General features: G+C 42.9%; 1 long non-coding RNA gene across 2 annotated transcripts in view; it reads right to left on the bottom strand.

The window, feature by feature from the left end:
- LOC137546003 (uncharacterized) overlaps positions 1–23,917 on the bottom strand; it is a 404,443-nt gene that overhangs the window by 363,345 nt on the left and 17,181 nt on the right. The gene's annotated exons all lie outside the window — the stretch shown is intronic.

Raw genomic sequence — 23,917 nt, 5'->3', positions numbered from 1 at the left:
TATTTTGAATGTTGTAACCCTCTTTCAAAAATGTTTTCCACTTTCAAGAAGAAAGTGAGGTCCCCTTGCTCTGACGCACAGCAGGCCTGTTGTGCGGCTGAGCTAAACAGCGATTGAAGTTCCTGGAGCCTACTTTTTAAGCACTTTCAATGGTCTATGAAGCTGGATCTTTACCTTCCAAAAGAAACAATCAACTATGAATGAACCAGTGGTCTTGAAGATAAAAATACGTAAGTGAGGGATACAGAATGTGCAGGGTTCGTGTATGGTGGCCACCACTGTTTGAATTATTGTGGAAGTTAAATAAGCTGATTTGCCAAGGCATATGAACTGAGACTAAAATGGTATAAATGGTATATACTTTGTGTATTAAGTGCTACAGGGAGGGTCTACTAAGCCAATTAAAAGCATAAAGCATACACCCAACAAGAATAGAAAACCAATGTACCTATCACACAAATACAAAAGATGCATCCACACAATTCCTAAATATGTATCATCAACAATAAGAATTACATTTATAAAGTGCTTTTCTCCCATAAGATATAACTAGGACACTGGCAGATTGGTAGTTAGCGCTGGGGTGGATTACTGTATTTTTCAGACCGTAAGATGAATGTTTTCAAAAGTGGGGGGAAAATGTCAGTGTGTCTTATGGTCTAAATGTGCTGTTCCCACCCCCCTTCTCACCACAGCTGGTAGCCTGGATTGATGTGGAGCGGCTGTGAGGCTGGATCAGCATGCAGACCTTGAGGTGGCTTGTAGTGGCAGCAGCAATGAGCTTGAGCAGCAGACTCAGCTTGGAGAAGATAGGCTGGATCAGCGTGCACGGTGTCTGCACTCAGCCGCAGATTGTGGCCTACTTACTTTATTAAAGCAGTAAATTTGTCTCCTCAGGCCACCTGCATAGTAGTTGGCGCAAATTTGCAGGGCGCTTTGCAGTGCCAATGTCCATTGGTCAGAGATTGCTACTCCAAAACACCCTAAAATTTTGTACCAACCAAGATACCAGATCCCACATGCAGGTGGCCCGTGGACACAAATTTAGGCCCCCAACTCCACTACAGGAACTATGCCATATTGAGTCTGCTGCTCAAACTGATGTTGCCACTTCAAGCTGCCTGAAGGTCTGCACCCTGATCCAGCCTCACAGCAGCTCCATATCAATCCAGACTACCACCTGAACCCAGCTGTACCGCTGATATGGCAGTTTAAACCACATGGCGAGCCGTGCCTGTGCCACACCAGAAAGCCCTGGTCCCCGGCTGCACATAGTGGAACAAGGCTAACAGCAGTAAACCTTCTGTTTCCTCTCATGCTCAAAAGAAAGGATAATTGATCAAATGGCAAGTGCAGGCTCCGGGCAGCTTCTCATGCAAGCAAGCTGCTTGTCAGCACGCACCTAAGGTGAGAACTATCTAGGGGGCAATATAACCCATGACATACAGCCTCTGTGAGTGCTACTATTTTCTTCTATTTTCAAGGATTAGCTGCTTGCATGAGAAGCTGATTGATCATCCTTTCTTTTTAGCACTAAAGGGAAACAGAAGATTTACTGCTGTAAGTGAGAAAAAGGCTTCACAAGACACCCCTACACCAGGGACACACCAGATTTTGTCCTCTAAACCTAGGTACGTCTTATGGTCAGGAATGTCTTATGGTCCAAAAATGTGGTATGCCAGAGGATGAAGATACATGACCATAAATGCCAGACCTCCAGACATGAAGCTGATTTAAATAAGTGAGGTAGGGAGTTCCAAAGGGTAGTAGCAGAATGACAGAAAGTTCTAGTTGCAAAGGTTTTGAGAAGAGATGGTGGGGTTCTGGGGATGGAAAAATAATTAGATACAGTTAATGTGAGGTTGTGGGAGGTAAATGCAACAAATCCATCAGCTAGCCAGAGAAAACCCGTGTCATAATTTGATCTGAATTGTAGCTAGTTAGTTATACCTGGGCATCATGCTTTGTCAAGGCATGAGCAAAGAAAATAAGAGCAACAATAATGTAGCTGTTAAAAGCAATTAGATTTCAGCAGTTGAAGATGCTGATCTGTTTTGGGCAGCTGCTTTGTTTTTGCTTTCATACATTTTAATGAAGCAGCTCCACGGTTTTCCCATTATTTCTTGATAGTGGAAACCATTTGAACTGTCTATTGCCAACTTACTTTGTGCCCAGTTTATTATGTCCTAACCCTTTTTTATGGGGCTTACAGAAATAATAAAAATATCACATTCTTTCTAAACAATTTCAGCTGGAAATGTTCTCTTTATGGTAAACACCAGAATTCCCTTGTTGACAGATGAAATAAGCTAAAAAGTAATCCTTGGTCTCAACATATGAATGAACGAACGAACGAACGAACGAACGAACGAATGAACAAAGAACGAACAAACGAACGAATAAATGAATGCACTTGGTAGCTGTAACGATCTTAAACGTTACCTCTGTGGTGGAAAGCTGGGACAGCTCAGCTGGGACAGGGATCTCTATTGCAGCAGCTTGGGTCCACACGCCTGCGCATGGAGCAAAAGGACCTTTACATGGAGCTAAAGGACCTTTATGGGCAGAGGAGACAGATCAGCTGACTTTGTGGTCAGCTGACTTCCACCTGTCAATCTTCCTTGCAGGTTGGTTCAGCCCCTCGGGCGGGGCTGCTTGAATCTGCTGTCAGTAGTTAAACCTGGAGTTGTTACTCTGTCTTTGTCTGTCATTATGAACGCTTGTGTGTCAGCACTCAGACCATAGTTAGATCCCAAAGTGTGCTAGAACCGGCCGGAGCCGGGGATCCACACTTAGCCAGATTCTGTTGATAGTTTAAAGTACTAATTGCTTTGTATCTGTGTTCTAGCATAGTTTCCAAAGGTGTTGACAGCCACGGATCTCACACCTTAGCATTAGGAAATTATACTGTATTATCTGTTATGACTTTCTGCCTGCCTGACTATTCTCCTGAACTCTGATCCTGTACCTTGCTATTCTGATACTCTGTTGCCGAACACCGGCTTACCCTTAGACTCTGCATCTGCCTCCTGATTCTGTACCCCAATATATCTGATACCCTGTTGCCGAACCCTGCCTGTTTACTAGACTCCGCTTCTGCCTTCTGAATCTGTACTGTATCTGTCCGTGTGTTTACGACCTGGCTTGTCTGACCTCGAGAACTATCTCTCCTGTTAGGAGATAGTTCGCAGATCTGTCAGCGACACTTCCCCAGTGGTGTCACTCACGTTCTGTCCTTCCCTCTCCCTGTCTGACTCCTCCCCGTGGAGAGTCCAGACTACGGAAGGAACTTGTTGCTGAGCAGTATTCCTATCTGCTCTTGCACCTGTCTTTCAGGGGCAGTCCCCAAAGTATTACTGTTTGCACCTTAACACTTACACTCGCTCAGGTGACCATTAGAGTCGTGTTTCTGTATCTCTTAGACTGCAGTAAGGTCTGAATCACCTGCTCCACAGGTGACCATTAGAGCCGTGTTATTTGTACCTCTTAGATTGCAGTAAGGTCTGAATCACCTGCTCCACAGGTGACCATCAGACATGGGCTTCCGAATTCCGCGGAAGCTAAAATTCCGAAATTCCGCCGGAATTGGGGTTTCCGCATGGTTCCGCGGAATTCGGAATTTGCAATCCGGAATTCGGAATTTGCAATCCGGAATTCGGAATTCCGGCAAAATCGGAATCGGAATGAATTGACCAATCAGGAGATGCGGAATGAGTTGACCAATCATAATAAGCGGAGAGTTACTGCGCTAAAATAACGGTTTCAACAATTTTTTTATCCAAATTTACAAAATACAAATCAACTTTATTAACAATAGATATTTCAAATGAGCGATTGAGTGTTTCCTCCTAAATTTACGGAAGGAAGTCCGTTTAAAAATACGGAAAGTGCACGTGGCGGAATACCGCGGAATGTAGCGGAATGTAGCGGAATTCCACCGGAATGTAGCGGAAGCGGAATTTCGGTAGTGGCGGTATGCGGAATTACCGCGGAATCGGAAATTGGCTCTTCCGACCATGCCTGGTGACCATTAGAGCCGTGTTATTTGTATCTCTTAGACTGCAGTAAGGTCTGAATCACCTGCTCCACAGGTGACCATTAGAGCCGTGTTATTTGTATCTCTTAGACTGCAGTAAGGTCTGAATCACCTGCTCCACAGGTGACCATTAGAGCCGTGTTATTTGTATCTCTTAGACTGCAGTAAGGTCTGAATCATCCTGCTCCACAGGTGACCATTAGAGCCGTGTTATTTGTATCTCTTAGACTGCAGTCAAGTCTGAATTACCTGCTCCACAGGTGACCGTTAGTACCGTATTTCTCTGTCTGTATCTTCCAGCCCCACTAGGGGGCCTCGTGTCTAGTCTGTCCTGTTGGTGTCCTGAGTGTTCCTTACCAACTCCTGTGGTAAGGTCCTGTAAAACCATTAGAGTTACGGTGGTACCAGACACACACTTACGCTCTGCTCTCGTTCTTGCTATACTGGTATTATTGGTGATTCTGCGGATCACACATAATCGAGTATAGCGACTGTATTCTTGGTGATTCTGCAGATCACCAATGATCAGTCATCTGAGTAGTGGCATTTACCGTTACAGTAGCAGGTAATAAAAAGTTACAAATAGGAAGGAGTTCAATTGTTCTCCAAAGTCTTTTTTGGATTGAAATTAACATTTTGATGAAACATTTTTGTTAACATATTATAGATTTTTGCAAGGTATACATTTCTGTATACAGCTCTCCAAAAGTTGTTTTCACGTGCCTATTGACTTCAATGCACTTTTGAAAGTGTTTTTGCTTACCATTTGAATTTTTGCTCATCTGTTTCCAGAACATACTGTTTGGTTAAGTGTTCCACCTCAATATTACCATAGGATTATAGTAGGGACTGTCCTCAATGACTATTGTAGGAAGAAGCGTGTGAGCTCCCATGAGTAGCAGTTACATAAATTGTTCAATGTACTCTGTAAAGTACCGAAGAAAATGTCAGCACTGAATACATGTTAAATAGCAACAAGAATAATTTACACACGTTGATGAGCTGTTGATACCAAAGAGAGTATTTATTTATTTTTTGTATTCATAAAGCGGCAACATATTACGCAGCGCTGGACATTAGTTTAGGTTACAGATAATATTTAGGGGTGACATACAGCAATACGACAATACAGGAATACAAGAAAAACCAGATCACACAGCACAGTATGAGTACAAGGTAATGCATGGAGATTAGGCAAGTTGAGTTCACTCAGATGCATAGCATGGGTGCACAGTAATGGAGGTGCATGATCAGGTAGGACACAAAAGGAGGAGGACCCTGCCCAATGGCTTACAATCTAGAGGGAGAGGTAGGGACACGAAAGGTAGGGGACCAGAGTTCAGCTGCGGGTTTAGAGCACCAGTGAGGGGTGATAGGCCAGAGTGAAAAGGTGAGTAGCCGCCATATCATTCAGCTGAGAAAATCACCAGTGCTTCCTCTAAAGTACATAAATATTACTTTTTTCACTAAAGTTCATAAAATATAATCCAAAAGTAATAATCAAATTCACAGGGGCATGTTAATGCTACACAAAGTCTTTACTTGTCCCCATTGCTACTGTATGTGTGTTTGACAGCTCCAGTCCATCTCGTGCTCAGCCAAGCCCTCTCTCAAGCATCCGAGATTAACTACTCTAAGACCGCTCCACGCCAATGGGCGTGGCTGCGGCGACAGCCCCAGGACCGCCTAACGCCAATTGGCGTCAGGTCCTGAAACCAGCTACTGAAGGAGATCGTGCGGAGGGTGCTCGCGCATCTCCTTCTTGGGGGGCGGAGCTCCGCCCCATCTTCAGTCTCCGAGCGGCTATCACTGCTCGGGAGACTGTTAGACGGCATGATCCCCATCTATTTAAATGTACAGCGCTGCAATCAGCAGCAGCGCTGTACTGGGGACAACCGTGTGACACGGCTGTCCCCGGGGAACGAGAAAGCGATCGGCTCTCATAGGGTGAAGCCTATGAGAGCTGATCTCTGTGATTGGCTGGCTGGGAGGAGGGAGGGTTTTAAATAAATTAATTAATAAAAAAATAGTAAAAAATAATAAAAAAAAAAAAACATAAATATTTATTAAAAAAATAAACACTGGGGGGGGGGGGGGCGATCAGACCCCACCAACAGAGAGCTCTGTTGGTGGGGAGAAAAGGGGGGGGGTCACTTGTGTGCTGTGTTGTGCGGCCCTGCAGCTAGAGTTGAGCCGAAATTTTCGTAATTTCGCATTTCTATAATTACGCATGCGAAATTTGCGATTACGATGCGAAATTACGGTAGCGTAATTGCCATTAAAATCGTAATTGAAAATACCGTAAGCGTAATTTTCAACGCGTAATTTCGCGTTTCATTCATGCCGTAATTTCGCATTAAACGCTACCGTAATTTCGCGTTAAACCGTAACGCTCCGTATAGTATAAAAAAGCCGGCGACTTTAAGGGTTAATAGCAAAGCCCCCTTAAATGCTAAGAGCCTCAAATTTGGAGAATATAAAGGACCATAACTTAATCAAGGACAGAGTATTACCAGTAGGAAAAATGAGATGAAAGATTTTTATAAATGAATAGTCAGATCTCTCCATTACTGTTAACATTAACTGCCCTGGACTATTCTCAAGGGGTAGCACATATTTTCACTGTTATCTAAATCCAAACAACAACACTGTATAGTAAAGGCTCACATAACAGGTAGCATAATCATTTATTTGCCTGCACAATTTTCACCTGTTGATATTTGGGTGATATACCTTGATATAAGTACTCTTTCCAGCCTGTTGATTGGATGGTCATCTGCATGTACCCTATGAGCTCATCGTTCTGCTTTCCTCCTCCTAGGATCAAGCCTAATTTAAATGTCCGATGTAATGCAGCAAATACCGATTATCGAACAGTGCAATCCTTTCTCTCTCAATCTGTGTGTAGCTGTGTAAGGATTACACGGCAGGAGCTTAAAAAAAATCAAATACTTTTATTGGCAGTGTTAAAAGTATTTAATGATTTTAATGGGTTACTGAACTAAACAGCGTCTTTTATATTTGCCCTAACCTAAAGAATATACAGTATCTATTAAGGCTTTTTTAAAATAGTGCTGTTGTTTATTTTTTTATTAGCCATTTTATCATTAATGTTTTTGATTTAGTATTTTACTAAACATAGTTTTACTTACGGCAGCCAATGTTGCTATACACCAGCTGCTGGTGGTCACTACCTTGAAAATGCCACATGGTTGAACACATGAGAAATAGCCGTCTCATTAGACTAATGGATGCTAGTGAGCAAATGTTTCCCTACTTTGTCCTTCAGCACCAATTCATGTAGGAGTGGAAAACTGGGACCTGTTCTGGCAGTTTGGAGGCCATTTAACACAAGTCATTTTCCATGAATTATTGACAATCAGCACAACACAGTGTCTACAATAGAGGCTGGGAAGAGCCATAGCCATGAAGATATCGCAAGACATGGAGGATGACACAGAATTAATGGCATATCCAGAGCATGTTCATGTTTTAAGAGATGTTTTATGACTTCAAAAGGGAAGGAGTCTGGAGAGACTGGATGCATAAACTGGCTCCAGCCATCTGCGGTTGTCAAGCCAAGAAGAATCCGGTTCAATTAGTGTTGTAAAATAAAATACTTTTTAAAGGAAATAAACACTTCAAGAGCTAAGATTCATGCTTTCAAATATATACAAGGTTTGAATTTTTAATTAGGCCTGCTAATTACAGTCATCAGAAAGCAGAATAGATTTTTACCTTGCATTTAGCAGACAAGCCTTCAACCCCTCTGTATTTTTCAATTTCATTAATATTTTATGAAAATGGCCCTTGCAGCTTCAGCCTATTCCATGCCTCCCAGAAAACTGCCCGACATTATAGATTCCAATGCCTTTAAGCCATGTACATTAGGAAGATGACAAAATGCAAAACAGCGTCCTGTCAACCGCTGCATCAATTGATTCTATTACATAGTGTAAAAACAGTTGGGTGTGAGTTATAATCTCCCTGACACTAATGACGAAACAAGACACTGGCTCAGAGCAGTCATTAGCTGTGTGCCAGAAATTAATGATTCTAATATTTTTGGACAAATTAACCTTAATGAACTGACCTAGTGCATAATGCTGATCTAATACACTAAAGGATAGTGAATTATTAAGTGGCAAGACACAAACATGGCCCATACTGATAATGCCTTAATTACATACCTATACAAAAAATGATATTAGGGAAGAACAGTAAGCATGGTTGTTGTTTTATCAATGTTATGTCCTAGATAACTTTTTCTTCAGCATCTCCAGTGTCTGGGAAGCTGTGTGTGTGTGTGTGTGTGTGTGTGTGTGTGTGTGTGTGTGTGTGTGTGCGTGTGTGTGTGTGTGTGTCTGTGTGTGTGTGTGTGTGTGTGTGTGTGTGTGTGCGCGTGGGTGTAGGGGCTGCCTGGTCCTAGCCACAGTGGGGGCCACGTAGTTAAAGTAGCCTGGGTTATAGGCCCCCACTGACAGCTCCCAATTAGCAAATTCATCCCACAGGGCCCACAAGCCAGATGACTGAACCCCCCATTCCCCCATCCCCCTGGGAGCTTAGCAACATAGCAGCTTACCTGACATGCTGCTCCAATTGTCCATGTGCTCTCTTCTTCATCCTTGCAGGGACACCTCTTCTCAGTGACCCGACAGATGAGTTGCTATGCTGCCAAAACCTTTGCAGAGGCCCCGGAAAGCACATGTTGGAGGGAGACCTGGTGTAGCCCATCAGCATTTTGGGGCCCTGGGACTGCCCTGTCACATGATTTTCCCAGTTCCCCCTCAACCCAAGGGCTGGCTAAATAAAGACTTGGCCCTTCTTTGATATTTGTACCTCAGCAAGAGCTAATGCCTACCAATGGCAGATTGGAGCATCCACAAGGCAAAGCTAGGCAGTTGCCTAGGGCCTGGAGGAAATCTAGGGACCTAGTAGATGCTACCTCTATTTTACTACTTTGTAGTGGAACCGCACTCAAATGGCCAGATCCCTCCCTAGACCGGGACCAGATGTGCTGGGCCTTCCCCTGGGTACTGCCAGAGTATATACAGCCAAGTAAACGATTGAGGTCCGAACAATCTTCAAATAATTTTCAAATCTTTATTATCAAAAAATTAAAACATAATGCTATAAGCAGCAACAGTCAGCTGTTTCGGGCTCCTGCCCTTCTTCAAGCCGCTCAGCATCAACTGCATACACGGTGACATGCACTATATATACATATGACCAACCAATCACAATACAGAGTGTTATAAGTGGACTGGATGGAGAACTGCTGCTTAATATTCACACAGCCCATCACATGATAGCCCCAAAGAATCCCATTGGTCGCTGCCAATTCAAAAGAGTATACAAATGTAAACACATGAGATGTGCGGATCGGCGATCCGCATCAACTTACATTGTGCAACACACAGCCAGGCTATATACGGGCAAAGTGTACAGTCAGTCCGCTCTCTCACGGACACCTCCGATCTCCCCCGCAGCAATGATGAGCCGCACACAACCTCAGAGCGGTTACTAAAAATAAAAAACGGTGATCATCAGCAGTGGGCAAAAACTTCTATCTTGCCTAGGGCCCCATTTCATCTCAATCCTTTTCTGACCAGTGGTGATAAGAAGAAAGCACTCTTATATCCATATGTTTTGCATGCATTCGGTGCATAACAAAACTGTGCTGAGTGCTCTGCCTCTGTTAATATCTTATTATACAATACCTGTAAGGCAGTATTGTGCCATCAATTAGGAGGATGGCTTTTCAGTCTCTTTTATCCCCTATACATTCCTAGTGGTTTAGGACACCCTGAGCTGCTTGGTTACTCTGTTGTATATATCCAAACGATAAACCGTGGTTCTCAAAAAGACTTAGACAACTGCGACTCAGCAAAGAAGCTGCACACAAGTCCGGCAACCAGGAGGACTATAAGAGGGCAAGGAACGACCTAAACAGAGAACTGAGGCCCACAAAGAAGTGCTACGCGGAAAAGCTGGAACAGAACCTCTCCTCAAACGACTCACGAGCTGTGTGGAAAGGGCTTAAGGCTGCCACCAACTACAAACCTCCCCCTCAGCATACTACACCTAGCACTGAGCTGGCAGAGAGTCTCAGCGACTTCTACTGCAGATTCGAGAACCAGCCAACACCTGTGGGACTCCCACAGCCGCCTGCACAATCCTCTGACATTGAAGCCCTGGGCCCGAACCCGCCTCCACCGTCAGTGAGGGATGTACTGAAACACCTGCTAAGGCTAAATGCTAGGAAAGCCTCCGGTCCGGATGGTGTGTCACCAGCCTGCCTGAAAACTTGCGCTCGTCAGCTTGCTCCCACCCTCTCTTCCATCTTCATGAGGTCCCTCCAGGGAGGCATAGTACCCGCATGCTTCAAGAGGTCCACCATTATCCCCATCCCCAAAAATCAGGGTACCCTTGACCTCAACAACTTCAGGCCCGTGGCAATTACATCCGTGATCATGAATGCTTTTGAAAGCATGGTGCTCCCCCTCCTTAAGCACTCCACAGAGGGACTGCTAGATCCACACCAGTTTGCGTACAGAGCAAACAGGTCCACTGATGATGCCATTAACATTTGCTTGGAGCTCGTCTATGATCACCTGGACTGACCGGACTCTTACGCCAGGATCCTCCTACTGGACTTCAGCTCAGCATTCAATACCATCAGCCCCAAAATACTGCAAGACAATCTTGCCGCAATAGGAGTCCACCCCACCCTATGCCTGTGGATCACGGACTTCCTCACCAATAGGTCCCAGGTTATTAGGCTGGGCACTATCTCCTCACAACCTAGGATCACCAACACAGGAGCCCCACAAGGCTGCGTTCTGTCGCCGTTTCTATGTTCTCTCTGTATACAAATAACTGCAAATCCACGTCAGACTCGGTAAAAGTAATCAAATTCGCTGACGACACGACCATTGTCGGTCTCATCACCAATAATGATGAGAAAGAGTACCGCCACCAGGTTGAAGGTGTCTGTCACTGGTGCAGAGAGAACGGATTGGTCCTAAACACAGCGAAAACAGTGGAGATGATTGTTGATTTCAGGAGATGCGCCTCCACCCCGCCCCCAATCTGCATCGATGGCAAGGAGGTGGAAAGAGTCCCCAGCGTCCGCCTTCTGGGCACAACCATCTCTAATGACCTGAAGGGGAAGGCCAACACTGCCTCCACACAGAGGAAAGCCCAACAGAGACTTTTCTTTCTCCGCAAACTAAAAAAGTTTGGTATGGCCCAAAAACTTCTGACAAACTTCTACTCCACTACAATCGAATCTGTCCTATGCTCTTCCATCCTGGTTTGGTACGCCAGCTCCTCTGCCAGCAACAGACTCAAACTGCAGAGGGTCATCAGATCAGCGGAGAGGATCATCGGGAGATCTCTTCCCTCTCTGGACCTCCTTTACCATTCCAGGCTGTACTCCAGAGCATTAAAGATCACCAGCGATCCCTCACACCCAGGCCATCGCTTCTTTAGTCAGCTCCCCTCGAGCCGGAGACTCCGGTTCCAGTCCATCTTCACCAAGACCTCAAGGCATAAAAAACAGTTTCTTTCCCTCGGCTGTCAACCTTCTGAACTCTCTCCACGTAACTGCCCATGCCCACACCAAACACCATGCCGGCACTGCAGCACTCTACACATAGATAGATGGCGCTCTAGCTCAAGCCGACTTTCTTTTGACTTTCTTTTGGTTGTTTTTTTGGGTGTTTTTTGTGTTGTAACTTATGCTACATTGTCTCTCTCTGCAAATGTGTTCCTTTCTGATTGCTTGTTTTGTCCTGTATCTATATCCTGTATCAGTACCCTGTACGTGCCAAGCCCAATTCCGGGCACGACCCAGTCGTGCTTGGCGATAATAAAGATTCTGATTCTGATTCTTGTACTGGTCCAAGCCCTATCCCATACAGCCATATCAATCCCTACCATGTACTGATGAGGGCCAAAAGTCCGAAACAGGCTGTCTACAGTACATGTGAGGTTGGTGTGGCTGTGTAATATTTAAAGCTATAGGCTTGCTATACACCCACGGTTCTGGATGCTTGCCTTGCTTACAAGGGTGAAAAGGGATAATTTGCATATTCAGTAGTGATGCATTGTGGGTATCCACAAATGTTCATTTATAGCTGAATCAGTGCAAATTTCCTTCTGTTTTAAGAAGGCAAATTCCACCAAGCATTGCTTATTAGTAGGAGGGCTTTTTGGTCTCTTTTATCCCCCTATACATTCCTAGTGGTTTGGGACACCCTGAGCTGCTTGGTTACTCTGCCATCAATAAAACAAAGAAACCATTCTGAGCATGGACTTACTTTCTTTATCTTTTTTTATGTTTTGTTTTTGTTAATGAATGTGAATGGATTGATGTAAAAGCAGACTTGTGTAAAAGTTATTCTGAATTGCAAGTGTGAAAGTGAATGCCATAATTGGTGATTTACTTTATTTTCAGGTCTTCATCACACTTATAACCATGTTCTTCTGCATGAAATTTCTCTTTGATGTGAATTGGTGTAATATTTGACAAAACACATTTGGTTTAACTAAAAAGAACCGATCAATATATAAAACAGAAATCCAGCTAGTCAAAATTATTTTGCCCTCTGCATTACATGTGCGTGAATGATCATTATTACACAGCATGACAAAGTCCTAGTGACAAAATGTCAGACTTGTCATCAATCAATTTGTGAAAGTATGTAGCAGTGAGCTTTATGGACATGAAATGATCCAAAAGACTCTTGAACACGTTACCTGAGTGGTATACTAGGGATCATGAACAGAAATGGTCAATGATTATGACTTGGATGCAAATTTCATGAAAATTGTATGCAGCCTGGAATTGGTCCAATCAAAATAACAGGAAGTGCATTTGATTGGCTGTATTCCAAGCTGCATGCAACTAAATCTGGAATAGTTTACATCAAGAAGTAGTTATGGCAAACTCTATATCTGCATCCATGGCTTTAATTAGTGGGTAATAGCAGCCAGAGTTGATTCAGGTATTTATCTGACTGCTATCTGGAGTTGAAAAGGACATTTTACCTTTTAATGCTAATTGGCCCATGCCTATAAAGGGTTTCCATCTTCATGTTGATCAGTTGGGATATGTGCGGGATCAGGACAGCAATTTTTTGTTTTTGATGAAACTGTATTGATTTTTTTTCAACCAAACTAACTATGCATGAAATTTGTGTACATGCCAAAATTATTTGCACCTCATTGTCCAACTCTAATCAACAACAATTACTCAGGGCTCATTCACACTGGAAGCTCTTTTCTGAGTGCTTTGTGATTGATTAGCGCTTTTTAAAAATCGCTCCAATTCACTTTAAAAAAATCGCTGTAAAAATCGGCACAATCTTCACATATGGGATCGCGAAATTGCAGCCATTTTTATACGATTTTTACTGTGATTTTAATGAAAGTGAATGGGAGCGATTTTTAAAAAGAGCTAATCCATCACAAAGCGCTCAGAAAAGAGCTTCTAGTGTGAATTGGCCCTCAGCGTGTGTTAGAAAACTGCCAAAACTACTATCTCAGGTGGTCTGGCATCAGATAGTTAACGCTGACTTTAGCCACAAGAGGGCCCAGCCTCTTCTGTAATAGATCAGTTTTCAAGCCAAGCTGATTTTATCAAGGTTTTGGGCTGGTAATAAATTCAGCTGCTGAGTATTTTTTGTACTCTAACAATTCACAAGTTCTGTCACTCACCCCAAGGAAGTTTCAGTCCAAGCCTGGAGAGGGATGCCAATTCCTTCAGGTAGGCATACCACCACCTCTGCCAATTTAATAACATATATAAATCAAAAAAGAGGCACTCTGCTTCCTAAAACTTGTGCTAGAGGGATATATTTTAGAGGAAATCAAACGTTGTGCTTCAGGTAACATCCTTTCATCACCTGGTAATGGGCTCTTGCCTAAAACATGACAAGACGCCCAAAACATCAAATATATTAATACAAATAAAGGTTTGTGTGTAACGATCGGTGTCAGCACACAGAGAGAATCTGATTATTGATGATCTGCAGAATCACCGATAATCCAAGTATGACTAACCTCTGGACACCTATATAGTGAGAGTGTTTGGTGCAACAGTAATGACTTTGAGTGAGACCACCCGAGGAGCAGGTGGTCTTTGGCAGTATAGGCGATACTGCCTTCTGAGAAGTGCAAAAACCTTCCAGCAGCCTGAGACCTCCAACGGGGTGGAGTCCCAGGCTGAAAGTAGGAAGGACCTGTGAGTGAGTGACACCTGAAGGTGGATGTCACTAGCAGGTCTGGAGACTATCTCTTAAAGGAGAGAGATAGCTCTCAAGGTCGGGCAAGCCAGGTCGGCAACACACGGACAGACAAGGTACAGAGACAGAAGGCTGATTTGGTATCCAAAGGCAGGCAGGGTTGGCAACAGATAATCAGATATGCGTAGGTACCGAATCAGAAAGCAGAGGGATAGTCAGAAAAGCAATAGGTCATAACAGATATCAAACAATGCCTAGTCTTGGGTGTGAGGTCCGTGGTCTATACACCCTGGAACTAGTCTGGAGTATAATATGATGGTACACAGTATCCCCAGTCTTGGGTGTGAGGTCCGCGGTCTCAACACCCTGGAACTAGTCAGAAGTATAACAGAATGATAACACAAAGTCCCTAATCTTGGGTGTGAAGAATATTATCTGCATACAGAGGTTGGATCTGCCTATACAGCCCAGCCTCTGTTGCTATCCCAAACCCCCCTAAGGTTCCCCTGCACTCTGCAATCCCTCATAAATCACAGCCACGCTGCTGACAAACAGCTTGTCAGAGCTGGCTGTGTTTATCTCTATAGTGTCAGTCAGCTGCTCTCCCCGCCTCCTACAGAACTCCAGTCCCCGCCTGCATCCCTTCCCTCCCTGCTGATTGGAGGGAAGGGACGGGGGCAGGGACCGAAGCTATGCAGGAGGTGGGGGAGCAGCTGAGACTGACACTACAGATGTAAACACAGCCTCACAGCACGGCTGTGATTTATGAGGGATTGCAGAGTGCAGGGGGACCTTAGGGGGGTTTGGGATAGCCACAGAGGCTGGGCTGTATAGGCAGATCCAGCCTCTGTATGCAGATAACATTCTTTAAACACACTTCAGGTTCTCTTTAAGAGTAAATGGAATACATATGCTACTACTTTCCTTACAATTTGGCAGGGAATATGCTCTCATGACATATCACAGTTAAATCGGTAGTGATCGGAAGATCGTTGCCACTACAGCTTGATGCAAACCAGGAGTGAGGGGGTCGCTATGAACACCACTCTTCTCTAGCCAATGATCTCAGCATGCTCTGGCCTGATATAGTGAATACTGATGCAACAGGGAGAAGGAGGAGAAAAGCAGGTACTTCTGATACTTGCTTTTTAATTCAATTGTTTCAACAGGTTACATGTACATTGTGTTTAAAATTGAAGTAAACATACCATTAGGAGTGGTGAGTGCTCAGTGAAGTAGCCTGATAGCTGTTTCACACGATGCTGTGCTTCAACTGATAAACTGAGGGGGTGATGGAGGGAAGGAGAGAGAGGCAAACTCATTGCCCTCAATGGTCTTAGGCTGTGTTCCCACTTGTGTCAGACCATGTGCAGCCAGCTGGAGTGGACAATGTAGTGTCTTGTCCAATGGCCCGTCATGGTCCGGCTGTAGCCCAGTCAGAAGTATGGGCTACAGTATGGGCTCCCGGGCAGGCACTTCCGCCTGCCCGGGATTATTGCAGATTGTGCAAAAGTGTGGTCTGCTTACTTCAACGGATACTGCGGATCAATTGCAATGTGACAAGTGTGAAATGCTCCTATTTATAGCTCACACACTCTGGGTCATTTTTACTTGTTCTACCCATAAGGAATACATCTCTAAAAGCAGGATGGAAGAGTTCAGCCCAGTGTATGCACAATGGCTAGAGATCTTGATCTGCTCTTCTCCATTCTTTGTCTATCAGACCTTTTTGCTTCTCCTATTCTCTGCCATGCTTAACGATTTCTGTCCTTCCCTTAACTGACACAATTTTTGAGGAATCATAATTTATTTAATTTAGAAATTATTCACATTTTAGGGGGTACCTATTTGGGTGGTGTTAATTATCCTAATTAGACTTGTATCTGTGTTTTTGTGTGTGTAATAATAAACATAAAAGACACCTACCTAATATGGAGAATAAGAAAGTACAGCCAAAATAATGAATATTTATTTATCTTGTCGTGAGCATAGCAGAAATGATACAATGCACCCATAACATGTGATCATTATTCATTACAAAATTAGATTTTAAGACTGAGAGTTTCTTATTGATAAAACAATTGTATTTATCAATACGTTTCGAGACAAGTGCTGGAGCGATTATCTTAAGTGCTGGAGCGATTAATTTGGAATACAGTCATACATCAAAGTGATATTCAAATTAAGAGAAAAAAGTGAAAAAATCAATACACAATAGTAGTGATCACACCGTCATATCTCTTGAGCATGATGCATTAACACAAGAGATGAATGGAGAATATATGCATGGTGGTCATCAAAAGACACATCCATATCACAAGGGAAAAAATGTACTACACTGAAGTATTTACATTAACATTTGAAATGATAAATTTTATGTTCAAATATAATTTGCATTTGAACTAATATCTGCCGATAATGTGGATTCGTTTAGTAATCTCGCCAAAATCCGTAAACTAGCTCCATCAATCACAAAACAAGCAAACAAAAACACCAGAATTTCCAGTGATTGCCAGTAGTGGCTTGTTAGTTTAACTTTGACTTGCTTTCATGCTAAGGCAATAAAACTGAATTTTCAATGGGAAACTGTCAAGTTTAGTTATGACAGAAACATATTAGTTAGAAATTCAGAGTGACTTCTACATTGGCAGTGTGATATACCCAGTATAGACAAATACATTTCTTTCAAGTTTCAGCTACAACTCAACTTAAATAATTTAATTTGTTATTATCAAACTTGCTTGACAGTGTGGTTGATTTGCAGACTTTCTTTCAAATAATTCAATTTGCAGATTGCAGCTACAGAAACCATACATGTTCACATTAGCGGCTGTAACCAAGTTAGCTATGTGCACATCTGTAATTAGATTCTGAAATATCAGGTATCTCTAGCTGTAGAAAAAGTTCACCTTATAAAATACCCACATTTCTTTTATATATAGTTTATATCAATGAATCATTTCCGTAAACTAAACAACTGGAAGTGACATTCGAATTTTCCCCAGACAGAATACAGTTCATGTACAGGAGTTTTTATCCAACTTTCTTTCAACTTTTTATGCAAATACTATAATAAAGCTATAATAAACATGACCAGGGGCAAACCCAGGAAATGGGGGGGGGGGGGGGATTCCTGAAAGTCTGCCCTCAGCTACACACAATACATTATAGTAACATGGTAGGACATGCTGGGTACACACAATGCAATTTCCCGTCCAACTGACAGAATCTGACGATTATTTCCAACATGTACAATCTGCACCCAATCGACAACGGGATCGATCAGGAGTGGTTTGGATACAGATAATAATGAGGACAGCCGACATTGGTAACGAAGGGGAAAGTGAAGGATTCACACAGCAGGGCAAATCTTGCAAATCTGTCAGCACAAAACACTTTATAATGTCCAGACTTAAAAAGGAACTCCAGCCTAAACAAACATACATCCATGGCTAAACAAACAAACATCCATGGCTACAATTACTAGGTAATGCCTAATGATGTTGATCCAGGGATTTTTATCTGATTGCCATCTGGAGTCGGGAAGGAATTTTTCCCTTTTGGGGCTAATTGGACCATGCCTTGTAAGGGTTTTTTCTGTGACACATCAGTCTGGTTTATGTTACGCTCTGCAGCGGTATAAATGTCGACAGTCAATCTATGACACACTGGAATACATTGAATAGAGCGGATGCTGGGACATTGAGACATAGTAGCAGTGATCCTGGAATGGCAGAATTTGGAAGCAGAAATACAGCGCTGAGATAGTTGGCCAAACATTGAACTGTGTGTGAGTGGAGGCCTCGCGGTGTGCGCCGGTGGTGGGCCCACAAAATTGTCAGTTTACTTGAGTGGTGGATTAGTCTGGTTGGCATAGGCTTGCGCTGGGCGATCAGACTGATTATAACCATCAAGGTGACAGTGGGATGAATTAATCACGCTTTTGTAATATGACCAGGGTTTTTAATTGGTTTTAAGGGAGGGTAATGTTGTTCCGCTGCTGGCTATTTTTGCATGCCACAAATAAAGTTTTTTGCATAAGTACATGAAGAGATGGTCATTTAAGTGTATTGTTTGTAAGGGTTTTTTCGCCTTCCTCTGGATCAACAGGGATATGTGAGGGAGCAGGCTGGAGTTGTACTTTGTACTGGTTGAACTCGATGGACGTATGCCTTTTTTAAACCATAATAACTATGTAACTATGTAACTATGTCATTTAGTTACATTAGTTATGTTAATTAAAATAGATAGGTAATATAATCTCTTACCCACACTGTTTTAAAAGAACAGGCAAATGTTTGATTTCATGATGGCAGCCATCTTTTTGGTTGAAAGGAGGTGACAGGGAGCATGAGACATAGTTCCAACTGTCCTGTGTCCTAAGCACCTCTCCCAGTTGCTAGGCAACGGGAATAAAAACATAGGAAATCCCATCATGCTCTGCACAGCATCAGGGAAAAAAAGTCTGGGATTTTTTTCTTTGATGGGTGGAGCTTAGCTAAAAATGTAGCTAAAAATGATGCTTTGGTAAGAGAAACAAAGTTCTGATGCTGTGAAACTGTTAAAGAAACACCAAGCCTTTTCAGTTCTGCTGAGTAGATTTTTAGTCCGGAGGTTCACTTTAAGCTAGCAGCAGTACCGACCAATTATTGTTGTAATATACAGAAACTAAAATCTATTGCAACAAGTACCACTGACGGCAGAAACAATGATCATGATGATGATAATTATAATGAGTATTTTACAATTCAACTGGGCACTAGTCTCTCTTTGTCTTATACACCGTGTCTGCACTAAGTTCTAATATTTTGCAAGAACAATAATAATGACACTACCCAGACAGCAGTTGAAATCAGCTTTTTCTTTCTCCCCAAAAATGTCATAGCTATTTTTTCAACAGACCTAACTTAACTACTGTAGCCAAGAACACAAAACTCAAAAACCCTGATCAAACTAAAATCCTTTCCTTTGTATCCTGGATGTAGCCAAATATCAGTAAGAAATGCCACCCCAAACAGTCAGCTGCTTGTCCCTGGCTGATGTATGGCAGAATCTATCAGGGTATTCTTATTCTAAATATTCAATGATTAGCCTGATAAAGGAGCTGTTGGTAACTGAAATTGTTTAGTGTAATTTGTAAAGCACTGCAGAAAAAATAGCACTATATAAATTAATTCAAATATGTTGGGGAAGGATGAGGGGAAAAACTGAGGAAGAGATGACAGGTTGAGGATGGCAATGGGACCCGGTGGGTGGGTTGTGGGTAGCAGATAGTGGGTAGGATCCCATGACTGGGTTATAAAAAGAAGGTAGTGGAAGTGGATGGGCCAGGGTCAATTGTAGGTAATATAATGGAATAGGGTTGTTAGAGGACTAGTAGTTTATTTTGCTTGTTAAGACTAATTATCAAGGTCAGCAAGAACAGATAATCTTGATGAGTAGAAAATGTGATAAGGATGGGGGTAACCAACTGTGCGAGTGACTTAGGTTGCTCATGCTATAGGCTTGCCCTGGGCATTAGGAGGTGAAGACCTATATAAGTAGCCTGTATAACCTAGAAATGTTGGTCATTATAGGAATGAGTTGGCAACTCTGATCATTATGTGCATAAAAGGTGTGCACATTTCTGTTTGCACCTTTCATGAGGTGCAACACAGATTTTCATTCCTAATGAAAGTGGGAAAGTTGAACCAAAATTCGAAATCCTACAGTGTAAATATAGAATCAGCAGTTAATGTGGAACAGTACTCAGGAACTCCTCTCTGCTCTAAAGCATGATAACTTTTTGGGGAAAAATTCTTAGTTACAAATTATGATCCTAAAAAACCTGAAGTTTTAACTTTGTTTCATTTTGCAGGGGGCATTGAAAGGGTTAAGCATTGGCAGAGCTTCTGCAGTCTATTCACAGCTGCTGATAAAAACTAATTATACATGTTGATCTGGCTAAACAAAACACAGAACACAGAGCAGTGAATTTCTTCAGCAACTATATGTGGCATAAATACTTTTTTTATTGTGTGCGGTGCAAGAGTACATGTCTGCTTTAAAGTATCATTCCACTTTTGTTATATAAAGAAACTACGGTAGCAGGAGGAGGACGTCTGTACTCCTGCTGAATTTTCACCTGATGTGATCTATATGCCAGTAACTTGAAAAGAAAAACAGCCATTCTAGTGTTTGGAACAGACACTGTTAGGTAGAACTGTAAAAAACATTCATGCTCAGTGCAGCTAATTATTCAAAGCCAAGATGTACCATCTCCCCAATCCAACCATCTGATCAAAACAGGCTAATACCCTTAAAGAGGAACTCCAGTGAAAATAATGTAGTAAAAAAAAGTGCTTCATTTTTTACCATATTATGTATAAATGATTTAGTCAGTGTTTGCTCATTGTAAAATCTTTCCTCTCCCCGATTTACATTCTGACATTTATTACATGGTGACATTTTTACTGTGGGCAGGTTATGTAGCTGCTCCTAGCTGTTTTGGCTGTTAGAGACAGCTGTAAACAGCTAATTCCTGTCTGTGAACCTTGTTACATTGTAACAAACTGCCAAAAGTACCGCGGTACTCAGAGCTTCTTGTGGGAGGGGTTTCAGCACAAAATCAGTAATACAGCGCCCCCTGATGGTCTGTTTGTGAAAAGCATTATGTTTCTCATGTAAAAGGGGGTATCAGCTACTGATTGGGATAAAGTTCAATTCTAGGTTGGAGTTTCTCTTTAAGCATTGAGGGGTGCCTTGTGAGTAGAGTCTGAAAATCCCCAACCCCAACCATGCAAATCACTGATGCTTTCTAGACAAATTGTCTTTAAGATATGGAGAGGGTTCTGCATTGTAGACCCTACTTACAAACAGATTCCGTTTCTTAAAGATTGTTTCTAAGTTGAATTTGTTTGTAAATTGAGTCCTATGTTACACATGGTGAAACATGGATAAATGATTTACTTTCTGCCAACTCTGGATTTGAACATATACTGTAGTATAAACTATTTTTTGTTGTTTTCAATGTGATTTTAAAGTGATCCCAAGGTTAAAATAAACTGATGTGATAAACAATTGTGTTTGTCCTCCTACTCCTAAAAATGACTTTTTAGAAATCCCATGGTTTTATTTATATTTACACATTTACAAACGTAATTGAATGTTTTTGCCTCTGCTCAGTTGCAGCCTAATAAGTGTCCCAGAGTTAGAAAAAGGTCAATAGTTTATGTATTTGTCACGATCGGTGTAAAACAGAGAGGGTCTGATTACCGGTGAACTGCAGTATCACCGAGAATACAGAATATACCCGATTATTGATGATCTACAGTATCACCGATAATCAGATATATCTACTATCCTCTGGACACCTGAGATAGCAAGTGAGTGTTAAGTGCAACAGTAATATTTTGAGTATAGCACAGAAGTAGTTCCTTCCGTATGCCTAGACTCTCCCGAGGGAGGAGTTAGGCTGAGAGTAGGAAGGACAGAGTGTGAGTGACACCAGTGAGAAGGTGTCACTAATAGGTCTGGGAACTGTCTCTAACAGTAAGGCCAGTTCTCGAGGTCGGGCAATCCAGGTCGTTAACACACAGACAGATACGGTACAGATTCAGGAGACAGATACAGAATCCAATAAACAGGCAGGGTTTGGCAACGGAGTATCAGAATAGCGGGGTACAGAATCAGGAGGCAAATACAGAGTCCAGGAACGAGCAGAGTTTGGCAACAGGATATCAGAGATAGCAAGGTACAGGATCAGAGTACAGAAGAATAGTCAGGCAGGCAGAAGGTCATAACAAATAATACAGTTCAATATTCCTAACGCTAAGGTGTGAGGTCCGTGATCGTCAACACCTTTGGAAACTATGCTTAGAACACAGATACAGACAAGGCCTGAGTGCTACCACGTAGTGATCGCAACGCCAGACACCAGAGAAATGACCAGCACCCAGTATATATACACCAGTGCTCTCCAGCACCTCCCTTAAGTGCTGGACCAATGGAAGTTTCTGCAATTGTCAGCTGACCGGCCTGGTCAGCTGACCCTCCTCTGACTGCCATAAAGGCCCTGCCTCTCTGCGCGCGCACGCGTCCTCCTAAACCAGTGTGGACTATCAGTCCCAGCCACACCAGTCATGTGCTGCAATGTTGTTGCTGTATGGGATGCGGAATCCGCCGCCACGCTATCTGAGCGTGCGGCGTTTCCTCCGCATCCCGCCCCACTGTGAGAAGCAGGCCCATGCGTACAAACCGCCGCGTCCGACGTGGCGGTCTCTCCGCGTTCCGCCATGCCAGCAGCGGAAACAGCCGCCCCATCCTGCGTCCATGCGGCAGCCTTTCCGCGTTTCTTCACAGTACCCCCCCCCCCCCTGAGGAGTGGAGTCCGGACAGCTCATTCCAGGCTTCTCAGGATGTAAAGCGTGGAATTCACTTTTCAGTTTGTCAGCATGCATGCGACATTCAGGTACCCATGATGATCTCTCCTCAATACCATACCCTTTCCAATTAACCAGATATTGTACTGAGTTCTGAACTATGCGTGAGTCTAAGATCTTCTCTACCTCGTACTCAGGTTGGTCATCTATCATCACAGGAGGAGGAGGAGTGGGACCCACATGGACTGCTGGTTTAAGCAGAGACACGTGAAAGGATCTTACGCCACGCATACTGGCAGGAAGATCAATGGCATAAGTAACATTGTTGATCTTTTTAGTTACCGGAAATTGACCCACAAACCTGGGCCCCAACTTGGCTGAAGGCTGCTTTAAAGAGACTCCGTAACAAAAATTGCATCCTGTTTTTTATCATCCTACAAGTTCCAAAAGCTATTCTAATGTGTTCTGGCTTACTGCAGCACGTTCTACTATAACCATCTCTTTAATAAATCAACTTATCTCTCTCTTGTCAGACTTGTCAGCCTGTGTCTGGAAGGCTGCCAAGTTCTTCAGTGTTGTGGTTCTGTGATGCATCTCCCCCCTCCAGGCCCCTCTCTACACACTGCTTGTGTATTATTTAGATAAGAGCAGCTTCTCTCTTCTCTCTTATCTTTTACAAGCTGGATAAATCCTCCTCTGAGCTGGCTGGGCTTTCACATACTGAGGAATTACATACAGGCACAGCTGTCTGCACTCTGCAGGAAGAAACAGCCTGACACCTCAGTGGAGGATAGCTGCAGGGGAAAAGAAACACACAAATGATCTCTTGAGATTCAAAAGGAAGGCTGTATACAGCCTGCTTGTGTATGGATGTATTTTCTATGTGTGGACATACTGTACATCAACCTACTTCCTCTTTTGGTGGCCATTTTGTTTGTTTATAAACAAACTTTTTAAAACTGTTTTTAACCACTTTTAATGCGGCAAGGAGCGGCGAAATTGTGACAGAGGGTAATAGGAGATGTCCCCTAACACACTGGTATGTTTACTTTTGTGCGATTTTAACAATACAGATTCTCTTTAAGGTTAAGTGATGTGTGGATACCCAGACTAAGTCTCCTGGTTGAAATTTCCACTCTAAGGAACGTTTTCTGTCAGCTTGACCTTTCTGACTTTGAAATGCCTTTCCCAAATTATTCTCCACGATCCCCCATATGTTCTTAAATGAGTTTTGCCAGGCCTCCAGAGCTGGAAACGGAGTGGAAGCGATT

Source organism: Hyperolius riggenbachi, chromosome 2 (genome assembly GCF_040937935.1).
Source record: "Hyperolius riggenbachi isolate aHypRig1 chromosome 2, aHypRig1.pri, whole genome shotgun sequence".
NCBI lineage: Eukaryota > Metazoa > Chordata > Amphibia > Anura > Hyperoliidae > Hyperolius > Hyperolius riggenbachi.
This window is presented reverse-complemented; position numbering and strand designations above follow the sequence as displayed.